Below are 6000 nucleotides of genomic sequence, written 5' to 3'. Positions count from 1 at the left end.
GCGGTACAATCATTCGGCACATAAGCAACTAATCTTATGTGCGGAGCGACCAGTGGAATCGAAAATTGCGGCTGCGAATTCCTTCAGCCAGAGCTTTAATGGCCTATATGGGTTCTGCACCAACCCCCTGGGTTGTGCTCCTTTCTCTATAGCGGACTTCTTAGTCTGCTGTACCTAGACCTCCTGGTCTGTTCCGGACCTCCTGGTCTGCTGCTACAGTAGACCTCCTGGTCTGCTATACTCTAATGCTCAAATTTATGTTTAACAAGGGATGCCTCCCCAGCCACCATGCACGTCACTTACATGTATGTACCTCACGAGAACTCGACTTCTTGTGGTTCAACCCAAAAATTGTAAAAACATATATATACAAACACTCACTCACCACATGTACACCTTACTTTTGTTTCTATTTCTGCGCAGAAATTTCTTTCCGTTAGACCAGATGAGTCGTAAATTTAGAGAAGGATCTATTAGTTTAAATTTCGGACACTAAAATTGACTTGCGCTATTTATCACGTTGCCACCTTTTCGCCTGTTAAAATAATACTATAGTGTGATTTGAGTTACGTGGGCGTACCCAGACGCTCCGTTGTAATATACGCTGCGTGCGTCGGCCTTTACGTTGCGTACACTAGTCTAACCCTTTTGTTAGAAACACGTGTATGCCAGCCAGATATGTCCACAGAAATACAATTAACACGTTTATCAATGTAGATGGTCTTCAATCATCTACCGAGCACCACCCAGGTCTTTCCTTGTATCTTAGGCAAAGCTGTGTGCGTGCTTTACAAATTACCCTTAAATATTACTTCTACTCTTTAACTACTAATAGCAACAAATCTTTCTTAGCACGTTATCAATGCAAATGGCAAACAGGAAGGTGAGATGTGAAAATTACACAAATGAACATGCAATTCTAAATTTAATCTAATAACATACATTGATGTAAGCACACGCATATAGATATTACATATAAGTACCAATCACTATTACTTATGATTGACTATGATATAGATTAAATGAATGCATTAAAAAGAACTCATTAAATGATGATTTCTTTTTGACAATGGATGGCTGATTATTTTCTGAGTCAACTGAAAATCAGCCGCTTAGGGGAAAAAAAATAAAAATGTGACCTTCCCAAAATGGCCGCTGCTCCTCCCCCTTCCACCTCCATGAGGGTCACACAAAATGGTGGACAGACCATGCAGCCTCTTGTCACAAAGAAAGTCATCATGCAAGCTCCTAAAGTTATCACGCTATGCAGAGCGATTAAAAATAATTTTAAACCTATTTAAACAGACAAACCATCCAATCTGCGTGTGTAGTTGGCACCAAATAGAAATAAAACCAGATTTACAAAGACAATAACGTACTGTTCTTACCTTCCAGTTCCCGAATTCCCTCAGCACTTCTTACTAAGTGAAGCAGGCGCTTATCTGGTCAGCACTGCGAGGGATAGCACCTTCCCGCCTTTTGCTGATCGATAATGTCTGCTAAAGTTACCTAGTGCAGATATGTGAAGACCGGAGGACGAGCTCCCAATTGACAATGTCTATAATATTTGTCCTATTAAAAACACGTTAAAGGTTAAAGAACACAGTACGCAATTGGCGCAAAAGGTACCGCAAGGGTACGCCCTTAACTATACCTTAAGGAATGTACTTATACTGTAAACATTTGTGCAGTGATAATGTGTAGATGTAATGCAGTGTAACCTTGTTAGCTTAAAAGCTGTATGAGCGACTATGACGCTCTGAGAACCCCTTAGTAATACAATAATCAACCAAATACCGGTCTAAGGTTCTAACGCCTTTAGTGAGAGAATGAGAACGTTCACTTTGCAAAAGAATACACTTTACAATTTATACACTACCAAGATAACATAGAATATCTAACCAAGTAACTACACATAAAATACAATAAAGACACAAGTACGTTTAAGGGGGAGGGGAGAGAGAGGGGGAGAGAGAATGGCTAACAATAACAATAAGACAATATGGTTGCAGAGAAACTTACACATGTGAGGAACAATTGCTGCGCAGTTAGTCAATGCTGAGAATCTTTGTGGAGAGAATACTTGAGCTTACCCATACTGGCTGTCCCTATATACACAACACCCAGCAACAACACAATGGTACCGCATGGGACAGAAGCTAGACTCCATTTTGGGAAAACTCCCATGATTCCAAAGACTGCAACACATGGTTCAAAGGGGGAGGGGAAAACACCCAGCAGCAGCCATTTCTTACAAACCAACTAATCTTATTCCACATTCCAATCCAACTTCCTAGAACCATCTTATTCAATTTCACATTCCAAACAAACTCAGTATTTCAATAACCAGAGCATATGGTATGCTGGCTATACTATATGAATCATCACAAGAACCACACATATCAGCCTGCCATTGCTACAAGCACATGACTACAGTAACAAAAGGAAGTATGCTTTGACTTTAAACCTTCAGCAAGATGCATCATGTAAAACTACTATAATCTGTTATAAATCACCAACCATAAATGTATACCAGGAATGCTATGCTACAGATTGTCTACTGTTCCAATTCATTACAGATTTCATAGAGTATTATCACCAACACATAACAATCACACAACTGCACAAGCCTCATTAACCTTAAGCCATTTGTATCTCCACTAACTATTCAATACCAATCATTTCACAACTACTTTAAACTATTCTATGCCAATCAGCCATGTGGATTCAATACTTAGCCTTTCGCTTGGAGCCTGGTGATAAGCAAGCCATTTCTTCTGGATGCCAGCTTGGTTCTGAGTGTAGCTACAGTACATCTGTTCTCTGAGATCTCAAGCAACTGAACTCTGACCTCTTCTCTTAGCCAGGAACTACTTTCCGGTTTGACTAGTTCCTGGGGGAGGGGTCTCTCTTGCTTTGTATATGCTGATCAGGTTCAGCCCTGAAATCTGCCAAAAGGGTTGTCTTCAGTTCCCTGTTCACTGCATTGTTCTAACAAAGTGATTTTTAGCTTTTATACATATAATCATAACTATCCGCAGCAATGTCCCACAACTTCACAACAAGTATCAAATTAATCTACACACCAATCTGCTTGTTTCAATATTAAATATGACAGGTGTATCTGGTTCTGTTCAAATAATACACATTCATGACATTAATTCATTAGCTAATTTTAAATCTCCATGATGTCTGGTACTTGATATTATTATAATTATGTACTGTATGAAATAAGTGTCGAATCCATCTCTGTGCCACGTCCGTGTAAATGCGTGTGTTACCATATATTGCTGTGCTCGCTACGCATATTTGCAAGTATAGCGACTTAAATGTGTGCAGTTTGTATGTTCTCTCTATGTAATATTTTTGACTTTGACAGTGCGCATGTGTGAGGCCAAACTGCAAAAAAATGCTAGGCGTATGCAAACTGATTGCACTGTAGGAGTAGGTTCTGGGCTATGCACAGACTGGAAAAATCATTAGATGGTGAGTGAGTTGCGAACGGTTTTGCAGCTGATGAGCGTTCGCAGAGATTTTCACAAGGCGTACGCAGACTTGCACGGGGCGGGTATTCACTCTGTCTGGGCGGCGACTATCTAATCGCAAACCTCTGCAAATTTGCAGAGGAGTGATCAGGTCTGAATTACCCCCCCAGGGTCCGTAATGTCAGACCTCCCACCATGGCCAACTGAACGCACAACACTGCATATTGGGCACTATTTCACTTTTTAGGGGTCCTGGGAAGCTGATGAATACTTACAAGCAGAATTCAATGTTTAGATGTCAATAAAATGACAGGAGAGGAGAAAATGTTATTACAGTAATAACAAAACAAAATGTGAAAGCACTGGGCCTGACAAATTGAAACAAATGAGACTTCAGTGGCTTTGGCAACCAAAGCAGTAGTGTACTAGGTAGCCCACATTACTTTCTACACTGAGTCATATATCTATAAGCGGATCAGGCAGTGTGTTCTGCATACATTACACACTGCCCTATGCATCGCGACTGACATCGAGAACTGGGTGGGCATTTACATGAGCCCGCCCAGTTGATCCATCAATCACCGTTGGCTGGTGCAGGAAGTGTAAAGGTGGTCGACTGAAGGATGTACACACAGAAGGCTGTACCAATATATCTGTGGATATATTGGTTACCGGCTGTGCTGCAGGACTGATGCAATATGTCTGTGAACTATGGCATTCACAGACATATCCCTGGTACACATTGGCCAACAGACCTGCAATATACCAGCTATTCAATTGAACAGTAATATATCAGCCAGTGTATAACCAGCATAAGTGACCTCTGCCACAGAGAGCCATGAGGCATAAGCCCTGATGTTAAGGGGAGTATTAACCAAATTAAAAACTCCTTCTATTACCATATGTAACAAACCCAAGCGCACACTTCCAATGGGATACATACGATATCCCGGCATATGGGATGCCAGCAGTCATATGACTGACACCAGCATCCCGAAGTAGAGAATCCCTACCCCCCTAACCCTAACCCCCCTTACCCACAGCCTAAACCAAACCACCCCACGCGGCTTACCAATGACGAGTACCGGCATACCTCGTTCTGGATTCTGACTGTCGAGTTGCCGAGCGCCGGTATACTGAACGGATCCCCTGCCAACTTGTTAAACATGTGGACACACTGTAGTTACATAATAGCTTTATGAAGTTCCTAATGACATTTAAATAGTAATAGTTGGTTAGAAAGTTCATCATAAAAAAAAAAAGATCGCTCCATCCTTCATTACATCATTCTAGAGTGTACCGTGGTAACGATATGTCGGCCTGTCAGCCGTCATATCGTCCTGGTACACATCGCTCCAGTGTGTACCAGATGAACATGAAAGTAACTGAAAAGCTAATCACCTATAACTTGGGGCCTGATTCAGACCTGATCGCAGAGGTTTGCGATCAGATAATCGCCGCCCAGACAGAGTGAATACCCATCCTATGTAAGTCTGCGTACGGATGCAAATCCATTCGCATCTCACTCACCATTGAATGTTTTTTCCAGTCTGTGCATAGCCTGGGACTTACTCCTACAGTGCGATAGAAACAGGCTGTTCGGAGCCAGAGCTGACGTCACACACCCTCCCTGAAAACACTTGGGAACGCCTGCGTTTTTCCTGGCACTCCCAGAAAATGGGCAGTTACCACCCCCAAACATCCTCTTCCTGTCAATCAGCTTGCGTACACCTAGCGATAAAAAAAAGCTGGATTCTTTCGCAGTTTTGCCATGCGCGTACGCACTATGATCTGTACACATGTGCAGTCAATCGATAATTGGGCGCCTTGTTAGTTCGCACAACAGCGCTCAGGTCTGAATTAGGCCCTTGAATTGATTACACTATGGGTTGTTTTTCTTTTTAAATACTTTTAGGTACTTTTTCCTGCACTGTTGATTTAACTCTATAGAAGACACAGAGGAAAGAAAGATTGTTTGATGAGCACTATAAACAACTTCCTCTGGTACACACAGAAGAATTAGTTTCTTTGTCTCTGAAATTTCTAAATCTAAATCACATTTGCTTAGTCAGCACTGTCTGATTTGTTATATTCACACTTGATGGATTTTAATATTGTGGTTTAAATAATCTGGTTTAAAATCTTTGTTACAACCATGGAAGTACCATGGACAGCGGCAATGGTATGTCAGATAGCAGTCCAAAACTTATGTAATATTACAGCAAAACTGTTAAGAATAGACAATGTATAGCTCAAGCTCAAGAAAACGGCACTAGGACCAAAGGGACATTATTGCTATTATTGTAAAGTCAATAAAAATGACTGCATTAAAAAAAAAATCCGTGATGCAGATGTATGGAGGCCTTAGACAAGATTCAATTGTTTATCACTCCTAATATCCTTTCTAATGTGACGGGAGATCAGGGGGGCAATATTAAAAAAAAACATTTTATCATGCTCATCGCATCCAGAGAGGTTGGGTTTAGCCACGTAAAGCAGCTAAACCCGACCAAAG

This window comes from Pseudophryne corroboree, chromosome 7 (genome assembly GCF_028390025.1).
Source record: "Pseudophryne corroboree isolate aPseCor3 chromosome 7, aPseCor3.hap2, whole genome shotgun sequence".
NCBI lineage: Eukaryota > Metazoa > Chordata > Amphibia > Anura > Myobatrachidae > Pseudophryne > Pseudophryne corroboree.
This window is presented reverse-complemented; position numbering follows the sequence as displayed.